At 42.9% G+C, this 24,860-nt stretch overlaps 1 protein-coding gene across 3 annotated transcripts in view; it reads right to left on the reverse strand.

Moving 5' to 3' along the window:
• CNOT6 (CCR4-NOT transcription complex subunit 6) overlaps nucleotides 1-18,078 on the reverse strand; it is a 65,142-nt gene extending 47,064 nt beyond the window's left edge. Inside the window, exon 1 of one of the 3 annotated variants that reach the window (XM_042449421.1) lies at nucleotides 17,920-18,078. The gene's annotated coding sequence lies outside the window, so the exon portion shown is untranslated. The remainder of the gene's footprint in view (nucleotides 1-17,919) is intronic. The other 2 variants (XM_042449420.1, XM_042449422.1) reach the window with 2 other exon arrangements.
• Between the last annotated feature and the right edge of the window lie 6,782 nt (nucleotides 18,079-24,860).

The raw sequence follows: 24,860 nt of genomic DNA on the forward strand, positions 1-24,860 counted from the left end.
AGGTGTGCAGCTTTATGTGGAGCAGACTGTCCATGGATGTTCAACCCACCTTGGGAGCAGGCTCTGTGGACAGAGGGGTTTCCAATCAGTTTGGGAAAAAACAGAATCAGCCTGGTTTTCCTGTCCATCTGCTCTGCCCCCATTTTACTACACCATTGTATATAATTAGACTTGAGCATCCATATTTTGGTATCAATGGGTATCCTGGAGCCAAACCCCAGAGGATACCAAGGGCCCACTGTACTATCAAAACTGGTTTAGATTTTTAGAAATAATTCTACAGGAAACTGGTAATGAAAACATGTTGCCATAACTCACATAATATGGTGTTTTGGTGCTATTGTTGTTTTGGTAGAAATGCAAAACTAAGCTTCTGTACACCAACACTTATTTATATATTGTAAAGGTTGGTTTTGCTCAGTTTTCCATAGGGGGGAAAAGAGACCTTTTATATATACAGTATAAAGAGTTCTTGATGTGCATTGCCAGATTGGGAATATACAAAAGTTCATCTACAATAACTTCAGAGCAGAAAGCAACAAGAAAATGGAATGGGCAAAAATGTGTGAAATGTTTGTCAGTTAATTTCTATAGTTTACAGTTCAGTACTTTATTTTATTTTTTACTGTAAATATACAATGGAAGAAAAGGAGAATTACTGACATTTTTATGAGAAAAACATAACCCTGTGTAGTTTAATATATGCATTGCCAATTTAAGATTTGAATTTAGGGTTTGAATATTTTTAGTTCAGAATGCATCAAAAACCTGCCTCTAACTCCCCTAAGGCATTATGAAAACACTATTTCTCAGTTATACAGGCCCCTTCCATCTGGCTTCTGCTAAACTAGATTACCTTTTGCGAACCCCATCCTGGACTCAAAAAGGACAAAACACACTTTCTTCCAATTTTCACATTTATGGAACTATTAAAATGAAATAAATTCCACAAGGTTTAGAAACCTATAATAGTTGGTCCTCCATATCTATGTATTCCTTATCAACAGATTCAACCATCCATGGCTGAAAAATATTTTAAAAATATATAAATTCCAAAAAATAAACCTCGATTTTGCCATTTTATACAAGAATGCCATTTTACTACGCCATTGTACTTAACAGACTTGAGCATCCATGAATTTTGGTATCTACGGGAGGTCCTGGAACCAAAATCCAAGAGCTACCTAGGGCCCATTGAATTACATGCATCACCCAAATAGCCTCCATTATTAGAGAGGCATAAAAACAACCAACAGCCAAGAAACAGGACATGAAATATCCTTTTTGACTAAGGCCAGGGCCCAGAAAGTCAGCATGTACATGCCATGGAATATAGACGGCAAAGATATCATTACCCTTTTACATGTTTGGATTGTCTTTTATTAGACAATGAAAAGGTTTCCATAGCAACTAGGAACATGTGTTTAAGCTTGTAGAATGCAAGCTGTATTCACTACTATATTTTATTGAATTTTATCTGCTTTTGATTATTAAATATAACACAGATTTATAGTCTAAAAATCACTTGGATAGTCAAAAGTTCCATGCAAATGAGTGGGCTGGTGAAGGAAGGTTGGACCTATAGTTTTTTGTGGGCTTTTTGGGCTATGTGGCCATGTTCTAAAAAAGTTTCTTCCTGACGTTTCGCCAGCATCTGAGGCTGGCATCTTCAGAGAATGCTTGCCTGGAAAAAGTGTGTGTGTGTGTGTGTGTGTGTGTGTGTGTGTGTGTGTGCGCGTGCGCGCGTGCATGCATGCTGTGTGAGCCTGGGGAGGTTGGATCTCTTCATCCTTTCTGATTATTATTTTTGTCATACCAGTTTACAGAAGAACAATTTGGAAATGTAGTGGGCTGGCAAAGAGGAAGAGAGGATCTTTCCATTACTCTTCCGGCAATCCACTTGGCAAAAGAAGGCCTTTTTTCTTTTCTTACTAACAGGCTGATAGTCTGCATTTCCATTGTGGCTACAGAGACTCCTCATCACCATCATTAATGAGTATGTGGCAATTACAGTCATAATTTGCCCTCTAGACCAGGGGTTCTCAACCTGTGGTACACACATCCCCGGGGGTTGCAAGAGGGAATTATAGGGGGTGCAACAGTAGGCTGTGTCCTTGAGAGATAAATCACAAGACATCACTCATTTTTTTCTGAATAAATTAGAACTTAATTGCTCAATTTTGATTTGTGTTTTATGCACTGACCTAAAAGCTTATTTTTTAAAGTTCAATTTGTTCACCTGCAGTATTGTATGTCATTCAAACTTGTGGTACAAAAATAGAAATTAGACCTCTTCATCTTCAAATGTGTTAATACTTTTGCAGGAGGTACAAACATTAATCAAACATTTGCTAGGTACATGTGGGACATAGATGGGTTGGGAAACTCTGCTCTAGATCAACTGTCATTTTTGTAGATTTCGATTACACATTTAACCAACAACAAAATGCATGCAGAACTTTGCACTGTAGATATAATTTAAAATGATAGCAGAAAGATCATGCCAAATCCTTATAAAAAGAAATAGATTGAAGAGGGGGATTTGAAATTCAGCACGTGGAAAGGGAGAGTTAAAACCCTCCACTGGCCATGTTCCTGGTTTGGCACTACTTTCAATACCCTCTAAGTATAAGAAGACCTTTTACTTGAATGGGTAGGGAGGGGGGCAATTAGTACGGATTTCTTTATTCCTGTTGCAGCTAGGAGATAATATGGGAGACAAAAGAGGAGATTTGGAGGGGGGTGTTACCCCCGCCCCCCATAATCATCTCCCTTGTCTCCTGAATCTCACAAAGGCCATCTTCCATCCAGAGAAGTGATTAATTAGGTACAACCCACAACACAAAACTGGGCCTGATGTGTATTAGACAGATATTGTTACCTTAAGCCACAGAAATGAAAGAGTGCTATGTAAGACTACGCAGCACTTTCTATGTATCTGATATATGATCTCTCAACCAGGAAGCTGATGTTCAGTGAGAGCAAAGGAGACAGTAAAGGACAGAATGGAAGTAACTGTCATGGGAGGCTTCATAGATATAACAGCAGATATGCATTATCCAGCTATGCTTGTTATTAGGGAGCACTTCACTGGTACAACCATTAGTGCTTGATAAGGGATGCAGCTTCTCACAGGGCAGAAGGGAAGAAAGAAGACTCATATGCTTATCTGTGGCTGCAAGATGATCACACTGTGTGGGACAGGAATGTTCTTTCTTAAGAAACAAAGTGCACAGTTTGTGCAAAACCTAGTTTGGATGCATGTTATCTAGATCAGGGCATAAATGTGAAGGTGTACAGTATAAATGCAGTGCAAAATAAAATGAAGTACTGGTGTTACTAGGTTCGATTCTTCAAAAGTTAACAAGGGGAAAAGGAGGCAATTTATTATTTTTACAATAATGCCTCTTAAAAAGCAGCAGCAGCAATTAACATATAGGCCTGTTACACACGGGCACCCTAGGATGGGCTCAGTCCGTGCTAGTTAGAAAGGGGCGTCTCTTCTGGACACCCCTAACCCTACCACGGACTAAGTCCGTAACAAATGGCGGCGGCCATTCCACACGGCCGCTGCCATCTTGACATAGCGGACGCTCTGCGTCTGCACGTCGCGCCCCGGAAGTGATGCTGTGAGTGCACGACTAGCGCCTTGCGGCGTCTCTTCTGGGGCCCAGGAAGGAGCGCGATTTTCACACTCCTTCTCTGCAGCATCCAGGAACCATGCCGTTTGGCTGCTGCGGTTCCCGGACGCTTCTCGGCAGTCTGTAACGGGCCATAGTCTATTTTAACAATATGGTCTGACAGGCTGTAATCCACTGCTTCAATGAATTTTAAGCTTATGCAGCCTAAGAATTTAACCACAGTAATTAGATGTTTAGCAAAATCTTATTACACAGTAATTTTGTTTCAGATTTTACCCATCATTTTGGATGTTTATTGTTAGAATATTCCACTGAATTTACAGATTAAGCAATGTGATTTGCGAAGTATATTGTGCCAACTATGAATAATGAGATTTCTTTATGCAAAACTCAACTCTGCCTTATCGCAATAAACCAAAATAACTTTAACAGAAATCAAGTCTGTGCACCTCTTTATTTGACCCCATACATTTCATAGGATTTTCCTAGGCAAGGAATACTTTGAAGTGGTTTCGCCAGTTCCCTCCTTTGAAATATAGCATGTGGTATTTGTTGATGGTCTCCCATCCAAATACTAACCAAAGCACACCGCACTTAGATTCCAAGATCTGATTGAATCTGGTGCATTTAGGGGTCTTGCTTACAAGCAACATAATGTTATCAGTTTAAATGACAGAACTTCTGCATGAATTTTCCTTTGGAGTGGATAACAGTAATGATTTTTGTGTGTATAACAATACTCAGTTTTATAATTTAATAATAATAATAATAATTTGTTTTATTTATATACCGCAAAAGTTGGACATTTCAGACATCACATTTGGCTTTTTAAGGCCCCACTAGATACTAAAATAGAAGCAACAGCTATTAAACCAACGTGTTGGCATATGGCAGAAGACAACTATAAGAATTCCCCTCAGACCAAGATCAGATGAGGTGGTTTTAGAACCCTTTCATATGCAGACTTCATGAAATGCAGTTAGCCCCATCATATTTTTTACAAAAAAATCCAGGTGAAGAAATGGATTTCATTTGGAGGCATGATTATAGAAGTGGCATTAGCAGTCGCTGCCTAACTATGTCATACTTTTTCAATACAGTGGTACCCCGGGATACGAATGCGCCGGGTTACGAATTTTTCGGGATACGAAAAAATCCCATAGGGATTTATTGCTTCGGCTTACGAAGGTTTCTTCGGGTTACGAAAAAACCGCGGCGCTATTTTCCGCCACCGGAGGGCAGCAGAGAGCTATTTTTCCATTAGCGCCTATGGGAATTCGGCTTACGAAGGTATTTCGGGTTACGAAATTAACCGCGGAACGAATTAATTTCGTAACCCGGGGTACCACTGTATATATGTCAGCCACATATAAATATATCACACTGGAGTAAGAGGAGTTTACCAGAAAAGATATGTCAACACACCGTCTTGAGGAGCTCTCTGGGAAATACAAGCAGATATAGCCCAGATCTCATGTTCCAGACACATGAACAAAAGTACCAAGAACAGAAGAAATATTTAATAGATTTCAAGATATCTGTTTTAAAAATCACATGAAACTCTGCCATATACAGTACTGTTTTGTAACAGAGGTAAAGACACTTGCATGCCACTTGCTCAGGATTTTGCTCTGAACCAAGAAACTTTATGCCTTCTTTCTAATACTCAGAGGGTCCATTTTGATTGAGAATGCAGACTGCAACTCCAGAAATCTGGTAACAGCCCCAGAAGAAGGCCAATTGGTGACAAAGCTGAAACACATTGGGCTTTTTAAGAAATTAAAAAAAATGGATGATCACACAGCATGTGGGACTTTGTCTCCTTTTATTCTTCTACTATGAACATGTGCTTTCCAGTTTCTTGTACTGTTCCATGAAATTTTATGACACAATCAAGTGGTAGTCTTCAACATGTCATTAGAATCTGTTGTTTCTCTAACAGTGAATTTACCACAAGACTGAGCATGTTACCACATATGTTCATTTTATAATTTTAAAATAATTAATACTATGTCAGCAAAAATCACACTTCAGCACCAGAAAAGATATATGCTTGTTGCGAAACAACACAAAACAATAACAGGCTAATGCAAAAGAAAATTCATTCAGAATAGCTCAACAAACCTCTTGCTATCACCAACCCTGAAAAACAGATATCAAAATGACAAGTTCTTGGCTTTATTTCGCGAACGAAGATTCAGAAAGGACTCATCCGTGCTTTCTACAAGCGCGTTGATGACGTTGGATGTATCCTTCAAGCCTGTGCAATGGATTTTTCTGGTGGAGCGCAGCGTGCACAAAACTGGCCTCATCCTTTAAACCAGAGGTTCGATTGCTGAGGCCTTGACAAGCATGGACAATGGCAGCGAGGTCCTCAGGTCGTAGGTTTGATTAGAGTTTCCTTTTCTTAGATGGTTGACCTTACAGGGTTAGACGAGCACCATCTACCCGGATTTGGGGATTAGAGTTTTCCTTCTCCTAGGATGGTTGCCATAAGACTAGAGAGCCCATCCAGCCCTTTGGCGCTCTTGGTCAGTTGTGACCTGTCTGGCATGGTAGGCCCTATCGGTGGCTATTATACCACCACCAGCATAGCTCACAACTTCATTAGGGTACGCAAACCTCTCCCTCACACTGTCAGAGCATAGCTGGAGGGGAATAGGAGACCGGAAGATGACAGTTAAGGAGCAGGGACATAGCTAGGATTTTAGGAAGGGGGGGTCCAGACTAAGTGCCACCATTATAATGGGGCTTGGGTGCCGCGGCGCAGCAGCACACACCATTCATTTTTCTAATGCAAGGGGGGTCCGGACCCCAAGAACCCCCCCCTTGGCTACATCCCTGTAAGGAGGGAGGAGCCTCTTCCTTCAGGCTAGCCCTGGTGGAGCTGGGTCTGCCTGATCACTCCCTCTCAGGCCACAAGATGACAAGTAGAGACACTTAAAATCCAATACTATCCATATATGTGTTTATAGCCACTGTAAAGTATCTCCATTATCTGCTTATTTCTATTAATTTAAAGCACTAGCACTTCATTTCATGTGTGACACTAACACTGGAAATCCTGTAAATTCAAATACTTAGTCTATAACTAATATTCTTAAGGATATTCTACATAATTACTTTTTAACTTGTATTTCAAGTGAATATGAAATAAAAGTGTCTGATCTATGCAAATTCATCTGTTTTGTAAATCTGCAAACCTAGCTTTAGGGAAGCTTCTATAGATTTTAACTGCAGCACTTCACACTGCTATAGATTTTTCACCCCCTGCCATCAGCTCCCAGTCAAATCCACATTGGAAGCCACATTTGGCTGACCACTAGGAGAGCTGCAAAATAGATTAAGAAAAAGAAGAAAAAATACAGTTACACTAACACTCCAAATTTTGGATAAAAGGAGTTGAAATGAATAAGTTTTTTAAAAAATCTTGAAGACTTCAAGACCTTATCTGCATTGTTTTAATTTAACAGGACAAACTCCAAAACACCAATTTTTACTGCTTCCCAAAGAAAGACACTGAAGTCCCTGAAAGTCAAGGTCACTGCCTCCCACATTTTCAAAACATGAGGGTTCAAAAGGTATGGTATGCTAGCTCCAGAAGTGAAATGCATTGGCTAAAATGCAAAGTTCTTCAATATACTGTCTCTTTCAGTTCTCAAAATCAGCCACAGTACAGTACACTTTAATGTTAGGAACCTTTTAACTCATTTACTTAATCCACACTGTGAATCCATCTGCAAGGTCATTGCATTAGTCTACATAAAACTTTGCCATAGCACAAATGTTCGTCTTAGCAGTGGATGGAAAAAGAACAAAGCAGATCAAAAGATCTTGCAGAAAGGAAAAGAAAGAAGGGCAATGGGATAAGAAAACAGAGAAGTCCAAGACCGTCCAAAACTCTTTGGGGAAGGAGATAAAATAATATTTGAGACTGTGACAAAAGAAATGAGAGGATCGCTTTAGCGTCTGATATTTTCAGTTTGACAGTTTTACAGGTCACCAAAGACAAAAATGATCAACAAGAAAAGGAGAGAAACTGAATTGGGCAGAAGGTGGCAGAATGTTTTCAACACTCAAGACACACATGTTAGGAACTGAAGCCAAAAGCATATATAGCACAGCCTGCAAAATAAAAAGAATAGAGTAGTGAGCAAGAAATGACCTTTATAGGCAAATTAGTATTTATCATCTCTCTTACACCTGCAGTATATTTTAGAATGCAACTGCATTGCCTCTGCCTCTTACTGGCTTAATAGACTCATATATCATTCTGTGCATAACACCAATTAGCTCTCCTTCAATCATTCACTTAATTCCATTATACTTAAAAATGAAGAAATTGGACTCATAGCCTAAAGGAAGCCTCACCATTGCTCTACATTGTAGTTCTTATTACTATCCTATCCCTAATATAATGAACCTAATCTTTGTAAAAATAGTATTTTCTTCCTTTCAGGGTTTATCACTGTCACCCTTGGGATTGCTCACAACCCCAAAGGCTCTTTCATCCTAAACTGTTTTTAGCTGATGAGCTTCCACCACACAACAAAAGGTATTATTACTGGGGAATAAACATGTTACTTGGCATTCACGATGCCTACATATATTATTTTCTTGTCAAAACATTTTATTACATAACCAGAAATGTTCACACTACCAGGCAGGACATTATGGGAAACTGGGACTGTAAAGCTTTATGCTTTGGGGCAAAACTGCACAAACACCATTTTCATATTCTCTAAACACAGATATTCATTGAAAATACACAGGGAATAAGTCCTACATCTCCGTTTTCTATGGACACAAACATTTTTAATCAGCAAAGAAAATACTGTGGCAAGCTATAACCAATAAATATTGCTCTACACAGTCTAAACATTTCAAAAATCCTCTTGGGTAAATTTCTACATAAGTAATACAAATTGTACTTAGAGACATAAACTGCATACCATGTTGTGCAATCTGAAATGTCAATAACCAGAATATTGTACCAATTTCGATGTAATGGTACACTGCTGTACAAGTACACATTATGGACAAGGGCCAGCCCACCATCATAATAACAGCATCAGCTGTACTTCCTTCCAGTCACAATTACACTACAGCTTTTGTTACAATTAATTATTTTTTAAAATAAATTTTAAAAATTGTGGTATTAGTATGCCAGTCAGGTATTATAAGCAGACTGTGGGGTGAAATAGACCAGCGGAAAGGACGGCTTCAAGCTGCCCCTTCCAAAGCCGGATTGGGGCTGCGGCAACAGCACATTATGGCCCCAATCTGGTTTGAAGCTTCCCAAAAAGGGAGAGGCAAATAGCTGGCTTCGTGAACACCATGCCGCTGGAGCATCATGAAGCCGCCCTCATATAAACAGCTGGGAAGTTTCCAGGCTGCTTGGGATTGTGAGGCGTGTAAATGGAGGGAGGCACAAAGAGGCGGTCTGTTTCACCCCTGTGTTAACATACAAAAAACTATGAATATCAGAACTGGTTAGTTTAATAGTCAGGTAAAAATTGTTTACTTTCAATCATGATTAAGATAACAGGCAACCAGATGTAATTTGGTTTTTGTTCTCTACATACAGTATTTGTAGCTGTCAGTTCAGTTTACAGTGCTTCACAACATAATACTGTATTCTGTCTACACACAAGAAATGGAACTTTTATTTTTAAAGGCCATATTATCATGCAAGGTATCAACCTTAAGGCTCTTTAGCTCTATTGCATACATTTTATGACAGCAAAATAAAGGTTGGCCATACGATTTACTACTCATCTTGGGTTCACAACACAATACAGAAATTCTGTCTGAGTGAGCAGCTGACTACCTGGCACACTGGCCTGCAAAATTCTACCTCCTTCAAACTGGGAACAATACTGATCTGTCAACTACCACAGTACTGCACAATATTCTTCCAGCTTGGGGCAATTCAGGAAAGTAAAAGAGCTCTGCTGCATGCTCCCTCACACACTTAAATTCAGACTGGCAGTTCATATTCATGAGGGGATACTGCTGGACTAACCGCTATTCAGGCCTTTAAATCAAAGTCTACAAGGAAGACACATCAACAATTTTAGTAGTGTACGACTATAGTAGGGAAAGCACTCTGAAGCCCTCAAAGGTCCCCTACTACAGTAATTTCAGCAGATCCTTATCGCTACTTCCACACTTCCTTAACACCAGTGTGCAGTCTGCACAAACCAAAAATGTATACAAAGCATCTCAAATTTTAGTTTCATATTGCCATGACTCATCCTGCCTGGAACAAATTTGTAGCTATCCCTCTTCTCTTTTTTGAATATCTATTATACTGCAGGTTCAACAGTTCAGAATCTTTTCTATTCTGCCATGGTTAGGTGTTGATTTGATATCACCACAACTTTACACTTGGCAATTTACACCTGGCCATTAATTCCTGCCATGCACCTTAATAGGCCCCTCAAGAGAAAAGTACACACAGACAGCCAAAATAAAGCTGCTTTGAGTGACAGTGGAGGTATGGTGTTTCAATGATGCATACGTCCTACGAGTCCAGAAGCCACACCAAAGCCACGCTCCAGTTCTTAGGGCTGGAGTGTGGCTTTGGTGCGACTTCTGGACTCTTAGGATGCATGCATCATTGAAACACCATACTTCCACTGTGACTCGAAGCAGCTTTATTTTGGCTGTCTGTAACAGCCCATAATAACGTAGACTTTGATCAACCTGCACTTCTTATAGCCCAAGAACACAGGGAAAAACACTTCCTAGAAACAGAGTGGATATCTAACCTTTATTTCAGGGTCTGATTTTGTTATTACATCTAATTCACATGCAATACAAATCATTTTGTTTTGCACACTCATTTCAGGAAATAAGAATTACTTAGAAACTCTGATAAGCACAATGTGCCCAGTAATCTCTAAAAATGACATGTTCCTACAAAACTAACATGATCGTTCTAGCAGAGTTTATGTTCAAACTGGTCAAAACCTTTTCATACCATCTTCTTTTTCTTTAGAGACCACACTACTGATCAGATTTTTAGCTACCCTTCCCATGGCCAGAAACAATTTCCAGGGAAAAAGACCTTGAGTTATCAAGGCTAAATTTAACAAATGCATATTTAAGCCACAGATCTAGAAGCATAATAATTGCTTAATTGTCAGTTTAGATTATGTGTGCATTAGCACACAAGTCTAATGTGCATATTGGCTTGTCAGCTTTAAGGCAGCTACATGTGATAACAGGATGAATTCAAAATAAATGAGCTTACATGTGAAATGTAATTTTATAGCCTAAGTAGAATGCTATGATGATAATGATTGTTAATAATATTTGTCTAGCACCACACCTCAGTTTGAAGTAGGTAACTGGTTTGCATAAAACCAGAGATTAGAATACTGCTACAAGTGAGGGTTTACTGAGAACTTATTAAATGTTTACATTAATGTAGCAAACTGTATTTCAAATGCTTCACTGTTAACTCATTTCATACCATGTATACACACAATACTCTAAACTAGGCACCAGATCTTGTTTTATTTTGGAAGCTAAGTAGGATCAACCCTGGTTAGTGCTGGGATGAAAGAACTCCAGGTACTGTAAACTATGTTTCAGAGGAAGAAAGTAGCAAAATCACCTCAGAGTACTCCTTGCCTAAGAAAACCCAATGAAATTAATGGGGTTGTCATAAATCAACAGGTTAACAAGGATACACATGAACACAATTGTGCATATGTTTTTAAACTTCTTGCCTTTTCCCTAGACCAGTGATGGCGAACCTATGGCACGCGTGCCAGAGGTGGCACTCAGAGCCCTTTCTGTGGGCACATGTGCAGTCGTCGCAGCACAGAGTTTGTTACTAGAAAGCCAGAGGGACATGGCACTTTGCAATTAATACATGGTTTTTGGGTTGCAGTTTGGGCACTCGGCCTCTAAAAGGTTCACCATCACTGCCCTAGACAATAAGATTACCACCCAGATGAGTAGGTAAGCTGCCAGAAGAGGGACTGAGCTTTCATTCTCTCTTTTGGCAATCCACTGTGTTTCTGTGCTAAGCAGAGGGGAAGAGGAAGCCTCTCTTTATTCCCCAATACTAAATACAAGCAAGCTGCTGACAAAAGCATGGACACACTTTATCCCTCTTCCACCAGTCCACCACTGGCATGTTTGGTATGAAGTGAACTCACCTCTGCATCACAGAATCTAAGAGGACAGATGCCAGAGAAGGTACATTACCTCTTTACTGTGTTTCTATGCCAGGCACACAGGAGACCTTTCTGAGCATCCATCACAGAAACGCAGTGGGCTGGTGAAAATCCCAATTTCCAACAGCAGCTTGCTGTGCTTCTATACCGAACATGAAGGAAACAATGTCATTTCCTGTGCATACAGCACAGAAACACAGTGGGCTGGTGGCAGAGGGATGGAACAACACAGTGTCATCACCAGTCCTATACAGAGTACAGGGCTTTGCTCCATCTTTGTCTACTACAGAAATGCAACAGGCTGGTGGAAAAGGGATAGAATGATCCACACTGTTGCCAGTAGTCCAATTAGTTTCTGTGCTTGAGGTGCAATGCCATTTCCTGTATGTTATGCATAAAATTCAAGATATGGACTTATAAGAAAGGAAAGGATCACTCCCACCTTCCAGTCTGCTACATGTCTAAGCAAGTTGTACAGAAGGAAAAGTCTCTTCCTGTGTGTTCAGCAACAAACAATAGAGCTTTGCTTTTACTTGTCTGCTTTTCAAGAGAGGTTAGCAAAGTAAGAGACAGAATCCTTCATACATCTTCCATTAACCCTCATCATGACTAGAAAAATAGATGAGCTAAAAAAATTTATAGGTAAATAACTCCAGGGACCAATTTACAAGGCTGGTCTAGAATAAATGGGATAAGGGCATGAAATATGTTTGTTCATTTATTCTGGCCCACCATCACTGTATTTGCCACATGCTAAAAAAATGCATGTGTAAGATCCCAGTGGGAGAGACTTTATCTATCTGTGCACATGTGCTGGATTTGTTTTACATACAAACACTGAAACCTCTGAACCCAGTTTGGAGCCGGGGGGGGGGGGATCAGGAGGTACAGACTGCACAAACTGGGCATAAATACTAGCTGGACATGCCACCACAATCTACATTCTGCACTGCCCCATTCTGTGTGGTATTGTTGTTGTTGTTACCAACTCTCACACTGATCTCAACCATGGCGACCTTGTAGATGAGACATCCCCAAGACTCCCTATCCTCCACTGGTCTGCTCAGGTCCTGCAAATTCATACCCATTATGTCCTTAATAGAGTCCATCCATCTAGCATGCGGTCTTCCTCTCTTTCTGCTGCCTTCCAGCTTTCCTAGCATTATTGTTTTTCCAGTGAGTCATGCTTCTTCATGATGTGGCCAAAGTACAACAGCCTCAGTCTAGTAATCTTGGCTTCCAGACAAATTTCTGGTTTGATCTGTTCTAAGACCCATTTGACTTTTTGGCTGTACATGGTAACCTCAGCACTCTTCTCCAGCACCACATCTCAAATGAATTAATTTTCTTCCAATCCGCCTTCTTAACTATCCAGCTCTCACATCCATACATAGTAATAGGGAATGCAATGGCTTGTATGATATGAACATCAAAACCGGATTTGGAAAGTTATTTAGCTTGTTTGCAACAGAATTCTCCATGTAACAAACAGGATTTAATGAGAACCTGTTAAATTCTTTCAAAATTTTTCTCTCAACCCTGATAATGACCGTTTTGTACGTCAGAAAAATGCAACATGGGCATATCAAAGGATTTTTAATTACTTTGATAGCTACTGTTATGACATAGTTACTGAACATACAAAGTATCAAAAGAAAATGAAGATGAAGATGTGGAGATATAAATACTAAGAATCATTACCTATCCATGCACTTATTTTTATATTTCAGTTTTTCCTCAAAGTTTCAAACACACTATACAATCTGAACTCATCAAGACTGTACTCAAGAGTTCACATGAAAGTGATACATATCAGTCTCCTTTACAAAAATGAATTGATCCAAGCGATTCAGGTTAAGTGAATAAATCCATATGCAACTGGATCCATTTCAGCAACAGTATTAATAAACCCGTAAAGAAGCCTTCATTCTTAGCAGCATATTTCAGAGTCCAGATGAACCAGCAGAGAGAACACAGGCTGGATAATTCTTTAAAATTACCCCAGCAGAAATGTCGATGTATCCCCAATGATGGGGCCTACTCTAGGATAAGAAGAAATGCAAGACACAATACAATTTACCAGACAAAACATGCAAACCTTTACATCTGTACCAAATAATTAGCATAAGCATTCCTTAATTCTTTTGAACGTTAAGTCTTTGTTACCAAGGCTGGTAAAGTTAAGAAAATAATCCTGAGAACACAATTCAAGTATTTTCCCTGCAGGGAATATCTTCATATAAACCCAGGATTTTTTGCCTAGTTCCCATCGATAGCGAGAAGAATATTATTCTCATTATGTATCTTATTTTGATAATACTGTAAATTTCTGAGAACACAGATTTTACTAAGTAATTATAATATTTTGCTCCAAGTAATAGAACAGTACGTTTATTCCCTTGCATTGTACCATACAAAAACCCTCTCATAATTTTTTATATTTTTTAAAAATCACTTGATATAATGAGCAACAAAAAGTCAGTTACTCAAAATGAATGCTCATCATCATCATCATCCCACTTTCCCCTCAAAATTGGAACTCAGAGCAGCTTACAATTTAAAAGAACAGCACAATTAAAAACATACAAAAGAGAGCATTAAAGTAGAATTAAACTATTACAATACTGAAACAGATCACTTGTTAAAAGAATACAATAGTTTAAAAAGATAAAAGCACTTTAAAAAAAGTCTAAGTAGTTAGCAACCATTTCCCATATTACATCTGTACTTTTCTACTATGAACTACAGCCAATCTTGAAATAAAACTGACATGAATGTTAGTTTCACACACACACACACACACAGACACACCTCCAATAAACATAGTTGATTAAGAATTTTTTTAAAAAACCTAACAAACCTTGAACCTCATAATTACCATTTGCTACTCTTTAAAGTCTCCCCTTTATTCCAAATGGCCAGCTACAATTTCCAAGCAAGGTAATGCTATCCTTTATTAGACATCCCCCTATCCATGCAAAAACACACAGAACAGACTTGCTTTTGTACCTAACCCCCAGGGCTTTGCATTCTAATCCTCCTGTTTACCCGCCATGTGTGTTCTATACTCTGTGGCCCAGCCACCTACCTGCGTAAAATACATTCCTGCCTCCATCTCATTACATTGGATACCATGGCTGTCAATCATTTCAGCTCAGGCTCTTTCCTTTCTATTTCAGACTTGGGCTGTCTATTGTGGCCTCCTTATTAGTGGCTTGGCCTTCCAGCAACAGCAGCAGCCTAGGAAAGCTTACAGCTGACCACCAAATGCAGGTTTTGTTTTGCACGAATGAGGGGTGTTTATTCACAGCATGAACAACGGTGGCGTTCTCTTGTTTATATTAATTCAAAGACATAGCCACGTTGGACTGGAAAATCAGAACGCAAAGGGATTTTGTAGCATCTTTGTGACTAAGGTCCGAAACACACTGCGGAAATAATCCAGTTTGACACTGCTTTAACTGCCCTGGCTCAGTGCTAGGGAATCGAGGATTGTAGCTTACTGTGGCACCAGAGCTCTCTGACAGAGGCGGCTAAATGTCTCACAAAAGTGCAGTTCCCAGAATTCCCTAGCTTTGAGCCAGGGCAGCTAAAGAGCTCTCAAAATGGATTATTTTGGCAGTGTGTTTTGGATCTAACTGAGAGAAGATGGTAGCATGAGGTTTGGTAGACTTGAACCTACTAGTCTCCAGCCTATAAAAGCTCATTCTACCAACTTCTCTATTTCAGTTAGTCTCAAAGCTGCCACAAAATCCCTTTACATACTGCTTTATATTGAGCTGCATCTGCACTGCAGAAATAATCCAGCTTGAAACCACTTTAACTACCATGGCTTAATGCTATGGAATTCTGGGAACTGTAGTCTATTGTGGCACCAGACCTAGCTGGCTCTTACAATTCCCAGAATGCCACAGCATTGAGCCATGGCAGTTAATTCTGGGAACTGTAGTTTGTTGTGGCACCAGAGCTGCCTGGCTCTTACAAAACTACAATTCCCAGAATTCCACAGCACTGAGCCATGGCAGTTAAAGCAGCCTCAAACTGGACTATTCCTGCAGTGCAGATGCAGCCTTTTAAAAGTAATGGGGCTAGTTGCTGGGATGGAGAGAAAAGAGCAACAGCTGTCTAATGGCGGTGGGCATGTTTCCCTTTTATTTCCAGCTGGAGGAGAAGATACCTGAAACCTGCTTTTCATGCAAGGAGGAGGAGAGGCCCTCATGGCCAGCCATGTGCAAGTCTGCAGGCCCCAGGCGGAGGAGATGTTTATTTATTCATACCCAGCCAAGCAAGGCCTCATGAGCCAGGCTGGTGTGCAGTGGTTGGAGTGTGGGACAACAACTTTGGGAGACCAGGGTTCCAATCCCTACCTGGCTGTGGAAACCCACTGGGTGACCTTGGGCGGCTCACGCTCTCTCAGCCTCAGAGGAGGCAAGGGCAAAAGAAAAGACTGAAGAAACCTCGCCAAGAAAGCCCTGTGGCAAGTTTACCATACATTGGAAATGACTTGAAGGCTGACAACAACAAGAAGTAGCCTCTGTGCTCTCCCACCTCCCACCCTCCTCCATCTTGTCAACAAGCCCTTACCAAGGAAGACGTCACTTCCTCCTGAGCTTTTCCTCCATTTCCAGGAAGGGCAAAATTGCCACCCACCCAGACTGGGCTCCAGACTTCCCCTTCCAGCCTGGAGAGAGGCTCCTTGCCAGCCCTATATAGGACTCCTCTAGTTCCCTCAAAGGCAGCATTATCCTCCCCACTTGTGGGGCACACAACAACACAACACCGGGCGTTTAAAACAAAACTGTGTGTGCAACACCTTCACAACCTAGAACCCCACCACCATTTTCCTCCTCCTCCTCCAAGCCAGGCTGCTGATGCGCCTCTTTGCCTCCTCCTCCTCATAGCTGTTGCTGTTGTTGTTGTTGTGTGCCTCCAAGTCGTTGCAGGCTTATGGCGCCTCTATGGTGGGGTCTTCTTAGCAAGTTTCTTCAGAGGGGTGTGTGTGTTGGTCACATCCTTTGAGGCTGAGAGAGTGTGGGTTTCCAGGGCTTTGTTTCTTCTCCTGCCCCTCGAAGAAGCAAGCATTTCCCCACCAAAGGAAAAGCCTGGGGCCTGCCCTCCTCCTCCTCCTCCATCTTGGATCCTTATTTACATGCCAGAAACTCCTCTCCCTTGGATTAATACTCCCTCCCCCCTGTTTTTACTCCTTCCTCGGAGGCTTCCTCTACCCTCCTTCCTTGCCACACAAAAGCTTTGTTTTCCTCAGCAGCAGCAGCAGCTGGACTCGAACACAAGGCCCCCTTCTCCCCCAGCAAGAGGTCTCTCCTCTGGAAGACTAACACCACACAAACACACAAACACACACACAACGACCCAGATATGATTTCCTCCCACCTCGAGGCAGCTTCCCTTCCCCCAAAGAATGGCTCCTACAGGAATGAATGTGACTATTATTAGTAGTATTCCTCTGCCCCTTCCCCTTCCTCCTTTCTGGGAAACAAGGGCGGCCAGATAATGTCCTCGAGGCCATGGAGGACCAGGCCTCCCAAAATGGAGGACACCCAAAGGAAACGACGGCAGCAACAATAATGGAGGGCAGAGACGAAGTCATAAAAAGGGGTAAGCTTTAAAAACAAAGCAGAAACACTCCTAGAAATGGAAGATCCTCCTGCCTTTCGGAAGGCATAAAAGGAGGGCAGTGCTTCATATCAAATGGAGGACGCTTCGGGGATCCCTCCCGCCCTGTTTCATCTGGAAGGCTTTGGGAATCCCTCCCGGCTTCGAAAAAGGAGGACAAAGCCTCGGGGAAGGAAAGCAGAAAGAGGACCGTGGCTGGGTTTCTCCGCTCGACATGAATCCAAATAGACCCCCGCTTCTTAAAAGCGGAGGACGTCTTGGAATCCCCGAAGGCTTTAGGGATGGAGGACGGCGCCTAGTCACCCTGCTTGAGACACAGGCAAAGAAGCCCTGCTCCAAGATGGAGGGCGCTGGGGGACTCCCTCCTCCTCCTCCGGGCTCTGCAACGGAGGACGCGGTTCCCGGCCGGGGAAGGAAGGAGGCAGGCAGCCGGGCCCCCCGCAGCGCCCTACCTGTGTCCGCAGCATCCCCGTCTCGTCGCCGCTGCTGCCGCTACTGCCGCTGCCTGGCTCTTTGTTTCCTGCTGCCGCGGGACGGACGGGAGAAGAAGGAGGAGGAGGAGGAGGAGGAGGACAGGCTCCCCCCACCGCCGCCTCCGCCTCCTCCTCCGGCTGACACTCATCGAAAGCAAACAAGCGTCATCATGGCGGCGGCGAGCAAGGCCCGGCCTCCTCGGCCTCGGGTGGCTGCTGCTATTGGGCCGCCGAGGAGGCGCTGGGCGGGCTCAACGGCCAGAGGAGGAAGGAAGGGAGGCCGAGGAGAAGCTCCCCGGGCGCTGCTAGGCCTTGTGCTTGCTGCCCTGGGCTGCATCCAGACTGGAGAAATAGCCCGGCTTGGCCCCGCTCTCACTCCTCGTCTGGCTCAGGGCTGCTGTGGAATTCTGGGAGTTGGAGCATCTTGTGAGTGTGTCTTTAGCTTGTGTGCCCTCCTCCACTTTCCCGCACCGCCCTCCCCTCTGACCACCTCTACCAGCATTTTGCAACTTATAGCAAGCGCATTCCTGTGCCTCTTTTACCAGTGCATTTCAGCACTCCCTAAGCAATTTACAAAGAGTAAGCCAATTGCCCCCAACACAATTCCAAGCCACCTCCTCGGAAGGAGGCAAGCCTGAGTGGAGCCTGAGCCCTTTTGCTGGTCTTGAACTCGCAACCTTATGGTTTTGAGTGAGTGGCTGCAGGACAGGCATTTGACCCCTGCGCCACCAGGAGCCATCTGATACGGGGCCTTGCCCCAAAAAGGGAGGATGGTAGGCAGACATGAGAGCTAAAAAAATGACCGCTGCTGTTAAATCCATGCTACCTAGTCCGGCTCAAAGGTGGAGGGCGTTCAAGGGAAAAAATGGAGGACGGCACCACATGAAAGGTAGAAGTACGCATAGAAATGGTCAGAGTGGAGGGCAAAGAAGATAAATGGAGGACGGACCACATAAAGCTAAAAAAACACTCATGGACATGGTCAGAGTGGAGGGCCATGAGGAAAAATAGAGGACGGCACCACATACAAGGTAAAAAACACTCATAGGAATGGCCGGAATGGAGGGCAATGAAGAAAAATGGAGGACAGCACCACAAAAAACTAGAAGTACAGTGCGTCCTCGCCTTACGCGCGCTCGCCATACGCGGCCTTGAGCATACACGCTCAAGCCGCAGCGCAGGCGTGGGGCAGAAGGGGCGGCGCATCCCATTCAATTGAATGGGCGTGCGCGCCCGTTGCGGCCTGCGCGCGCCTGCACCGCCGCGCACGAGCCCCATTGTTTCCGATGGGGCTCAAGCATAGGCAGAATTCGCCTTACGCAGAGGGATCCAGAACGGATCCCCCGCGTAAGGCGAGGACACACTGTACTCATAGAAATGTTAATTCATGCTTCTTAGTCACACTCAAAAGGGAGGACAGCTAAGAAAAATGGATAGTACCACATAAAAGGTAAAAGCCCTACCATAGACATGAATTCATGCTTCCTATTCATGCAGAGAATGGAGGGTGTTAAAGAAAAATGGAGGATGGCATGCATACATAAAAGCCAGAAACACTACTATAGATGTTAATTCATGTTTCCTAGTCATGCTCACAAGGGGTTGGGCGTTGAAGAAAAATGGAGGACTGTGCCACATAAAAGCTAGAAATGCTCCTAAATATGAATTCATGCTTCTTAGTCATGCTCAAAGGAGGACGTTCAAAAAGGATGGAGGACAACACACATACATAAAAGCTAGAAGCACTATTTAAATGTGAATGTATGCTTCTTAGGCATGATCTGAAGGTGGGACATTGAAGAAAAATGGAGGATGGTGGCACATAAAAGCTAAAAACACTATTACTAATGGAGAATGTGGAAGAAAAGTAGAAGACAGAGGCAGAGAGAGTGTGACTTACCCAAGGTCACCCAGTGGGTTGGTTTCATGGGGAAGCTGGGATATGAATCTGATCTCTAGAGTCATCCAACACTCAAACCGTTTCACCATATACACTTGTCCCTTCACATTCGCTGTGTTTAGGGGCACAGGACCCCTGTGAATGTGGAAAAACCGCAAATACCAAAAACACTACGTTTTTACCTGAGAGAACACCTCTCTAGGAATGTCTAGTTCCTCCAGTGCAACTCTGTGGTCAACATCTGCCAGACATTGACCATAGAATTGCACTGGAGGAGCTACAAATGCCTAGTGGAGTGCCCTCTCTAGGTCCTTCAGTGCGACTTTTGGTTAAAGTTGACCATAGAGTTGCACTGGAAGACCTAGGTATTCCTAGAGAGAACATATTAATAGAATCCATGAATAATCAAATCCGCAAATGTGGAGGGACAAATGTATGTTTAAATTCTTGTCGAGTAACACAACCCCTTGAATTTCATAGGATTTTCTTAGGAGATATTCAGATGGGGGCGGGGGAAGCTGGGAATAAAAGGCATACTCCCAGCATAATCACACCAAAGATTTTCAGACGACTTCGCACTCATACAGGACTTATCCCATGAAGATCCAGGAATGATCCAGCAATGACTTCCCCATGAATGGTTTGTTGCTGGATCATTCCTGGATCTTCACGGGATAAGTCCTGGATGAGTGTGACGTCGTCTGAAAATCCTCAACGCGATCGCGCGATTATGCCAGGAGTATGCCTTTTACTCCTGGCTCCCCCCGCCCCCAGTCTGAAAATCTCATTAGGCTAGGAATACTCAAGTGGTTTTGCCAGTTCCTTCCTCTGAAATATTGCCTACAGCACTTGGCGGTCTTGCATACAAGTCCTAACCAAGGCTTACCCTACTTGGCTTTCAAGATCAGATGAGATCTAGTGGCTTTATATTTAGGTCCCGGATGGATGGGGAGGAGGCGAAGTAAAAGCATCTTACTCCGTCTGTGACCAGGCTGTGTGATACAAATGCAGAGTGGGATAGGAGACCTAGTGAGAAGGACTTGCAAGCATATGTGAATGTGTAATCCCACGCATGAGCCAGCATGGCGTAGTGGTTTGGGTGTTGGACTATGACTGGAGAACAGGGTTTGATTCGTTGCTCAGCACTGAAACCCACTGGGTGACCTTGGTCAGGTCACATGCTCTTAGCCTCAAGGGAAGGCAATGTCAAGCCTCCTCTGAACAAAGTTTGCCAAGAAAACTCCATAACAGATCTGCCTTAGGGTCACCATGGGGCTAAACAGACCAGTGTTAAATGCCAGCATTGGGGTGGAGTGGAGGTGTGGTGTTTTGATGCCACGTGCCCTGATGTCATGCTGAACACCCAACCACACAGCAGCGGGCATTATGGCACTTCATTGCCACAGCATTTAGACACACTGCGCCAAAGGAGTGCTGAAAAGCCATGGCGGTGGCAAGAGCACCTTTTGGCCAATGCTAAAAGGAGTGTCATTTTCCCATTCTTTTTAATGCTGGCAAAGCGCTGGAATGGGGCTGTGCATGCAGTTGCTGTGGCCCCAATCTGGTGAGGAAAGGGGAGGCACCACTCCAAAGGGGTGGCCTGTTGAGCCCCCTAGAGTCAGAATTGACACATAACAACAATAATTCCATGCACGCTTAAATGAGGAATAAGCACTTCTAAAACCAGTGGCTTTATTTCCATGTAAACATGGCCAGGATCAGGATACAAAGATGAGAGATCCTTCCCATAGTAGAAGGACAAAGGAAGCAAATAGGGAGCTATGGAGGTTTGCCAATTACAATATTCTGGTTTGGTTTCGTTTTTTGCTGTGGATTACTGATTACTAATGTGAGGTAATGTAAGTGGACCATTTTGAGTATTTAGAACAAACAGTAGCAGTCTGGTATTATTTCCAACCCCCACCTATTTTTCTCCATCTGTTAAATACCTGTGTGTCGTGCAACTGGAAAGACACAACTGCGGCCTGTTCTAAAACCACAATCTGTTGCAAGCTGTAAACACATAATAATATACTTTTGATTAAATAAATTTAATTGATCATTTTTAATTCCAGGGGACTGTCCCCAAATCCAAATAGGGAACCCTAGGAACTGTGTACTTTTGTGACACATGTAGCCTTCTCTGTCAGAGCTCTAATGCCACAATAAACAACTAGAATTCCCAGGATTTCCTAGCACTGAGCCAGGGCAGTTACAGCAGTCTCAAAATGGATTATTTCTGCACTGTGTTTTGGACCTCAGTAAAGAGACAGGTTGACAAGCAGAATGAGAAGCTTGCTAGATGAGTTTTAATGTAATTTAAAGGGAGAAGCTGAAGGTGAGAAATGATTTAAGATTGGGGGGTGGGGAATGTACAGGCCTATCTATGAGAACTTGGTTTGAGGGATGATATTAATGAGGAATTAGTTTCTGTAGCTGGGTTAAAAATACAAGGTGGGGACTATGTTGAGGAAGACCACTAGGAAGCATAAATTGATAGGTAGCTGATCTGTCAGTGAAGTGAAGCTCCCTTATTGAGAGATGAAAGATTCAGTTCTTCTCTCCTGACCCAAAAGAGTATTCAACCTACAGCAAAGGAGCAGATTGATTACATATTTTTAGTTAAAACTGTTCTGAACTTAATGCAAAAAAGCATATCCATATCATCAAATATCGTCAGCATTGCCAAGAATATGTACAATTTCTACAGCAGTAGTTCTCAACTTGTGGTCCACAGGCACCCAGGTGGCTGTGATGCCCTCACAGGGGATCTGCAAAAACTTGAAGGCTGCTCAGGAGAGAAGCAACATGACAAGAACCAAGACAAAGGCTGGCTGACTTTGTGGATTGCTGTTTAATCTACTCCAGCTGCAAACTGGAGAGAAGAAGGAGAAAAGTCTCCCTTCATTCTCTGGCATTTTAACAGGTGGTATAATTCTTGTTCAGTGTTCAGATGTTGTTGTTGTTGTTTAAAACTTGGATTAAGTCTTCAGGGTCCATGGCAACAAAAATATTTAAAGGGAGTCTGATAAAGGAATGGTTAAGAACCACTTCTCTACATTATACAACAAGGACCTATACTATAGGGATCAACATGCAATGAATTTCTGCAACCCTACCAATAGGTTTTCAAACTGTCTGCTAGGTTGTACCTATTTTTCAGAGTTTTGGATGTAACTGGGCATATTATCTCAGTTGGACCCTCTTTAAGTTGGGCCCTCCTTAATGGATCTTTAGTGTCTAGTGTATTTGCTGTTCAAAGTATAGTACAAAACCATGGTTTTTTTTATCCAAGAGTATATTTGCATGTTTTGCTGCTTATAGCTGTCATCAATATCCTAAAGAGGCAAACATTTTGAGCAGATGGTTAGTGACAGTATTATTTTTCTGGTCTGGATACTTAATGGGATCTAAGATTGTAACCTGAAACTCTTCTCATTTTGTACACCTTACATGGTAAGTACACTGTAAGACTAGTCTTGTTACTTAAGCTTATTAATGTCTCTTCAAAAAAAAAATTTTCTTGTATTTGTCTTGCCTGTAAACAAATACTTATGTCTCCATGAATTATCCAAATGGGCAGACATTTAAGTTGCACTTCATACTGAGAAGTTTAAAACATTTTTATCTGATCAAAATTATTTATCCCTAGTTTGAATATCTAATGTGGGGGAGGGGGGGTCATGCAGCCCTTCACAGTTGTGGTTGGACTGCAAGTGTCAGCAAGTCTATAGTGAATGAGGAATGCTGGGAATTGCAGTCCAGTAGCACATGAAGTACTGGATTACTCCTGCCCTTGGACTACCACTGATTACCATCTTGAGGGAGAGAGAGGCAGGCTAACTCCAACAGGCCTGCCTGGAAGAAGACAAGCCCTCCCTTCATCCACCATCTTGGGGGAGAGAGAGGCAGGCTAGCTCCAAGTAGCCAAGTCCTCCCTCCAGTCCATCTGCCTTGGTCCAGGCCTCGGAGGTAGAGAAGACTGCTGGACTTCATCCCCTTCCCCACCACCACTCCCTTCTCTTTTTGTGTCATGTCTTTTTAGATTGTAAGCCTGAGGGCAGGGAACCGGCTGATTAAAAAGATTATATGTACAGCGCTGTGTAAATTTACAGCGCTTTATAAATAAAGGTTAATAATAATAATATCTACCCCCAAATTACAATTTCTGATCATTTCATCTGTTCCAAAATCTGTTTAAAAGTGCTTCTGCATTCTTAAGTTTTGGACAAAAGTCAAAACCTATGAAATAGTCTTATGTTGTTGCTTCTTGCCCCTTCCCCAAAACCAGTAAATCTGCCTTGAGAAGGGTTGAGGCAAAGGTGATAGCAAGCGCTTCCATAGCCCACCCTGTGTGTTACCTCTGTCCAAGTTTTTAGATGAAACCTTATAGGCTTAATATTGGTTTCCTATGAGATTCTACAACCAATCCCCTATGACAGTGATGGCGAAACTTTTGTAGTTCGCATGCCAGGGGCGGGGCTACTACCTCCAGGACAGGGGCTGGGTGCCAGGGGCGGGAGCCTCGGACGCTTCTGTTCCCCCCCCCCCCCCCCGCATTTGCTGGCCTCAAAGGGTCCCTTGGGACTCTCAGAGACCAGCAAATTGGCCTTGAGGACAGCGTGCTGTCCTCCGAGGACTGTTTGCGCCTCTGAGAGTCCCTTTGGGGCTGTCAGAGGCCGGCAAACAGTCCTCAGAGGACGGCACCCAGCGGCGGGAGCTGTTGGGCTCCGTCCTCCAGGGTTTGCCGGCCTTTGAGTGTCCCTTTGGGGCTGTCAGAGGCCGGCAAACAGTCCTCAGAGGACGGCTTCAAGGGACCTGTTCACTCCAAGGAAAGGGAGGCCGAGGAGAAGGGGACCGGGAATCCGTCCTAGGCCCTTTCTTTCGGCCTTTTCCTCAAGGTGAAAGGGCTCCATGGGGCCCTTTCGGCAGAAGGGGAGGGAGGCCGAAGGGAAGGGATTGGGCACTAGTCTCAGGCCTTTCCCTTCGGCTCTTCGCTCCCCGCAAAAGGGCTCCATGG

This window comes from Sceloporus undulatus, chromosome 2, assembly GCF_019175285.1.
Source record: "Sceloporus undulatus isolate JIND9_A2432 ecotype Alabama chromosome 2, SceUnd_v1.1, whole genome shotgun sequence".
NCBI classification, from domain to species: Eukaryota; Metazoa; Chordata; class Lepidosauria; order Squamata; family Phrynosomatidae; genus Sceloporus; species Sceloporus undulatus.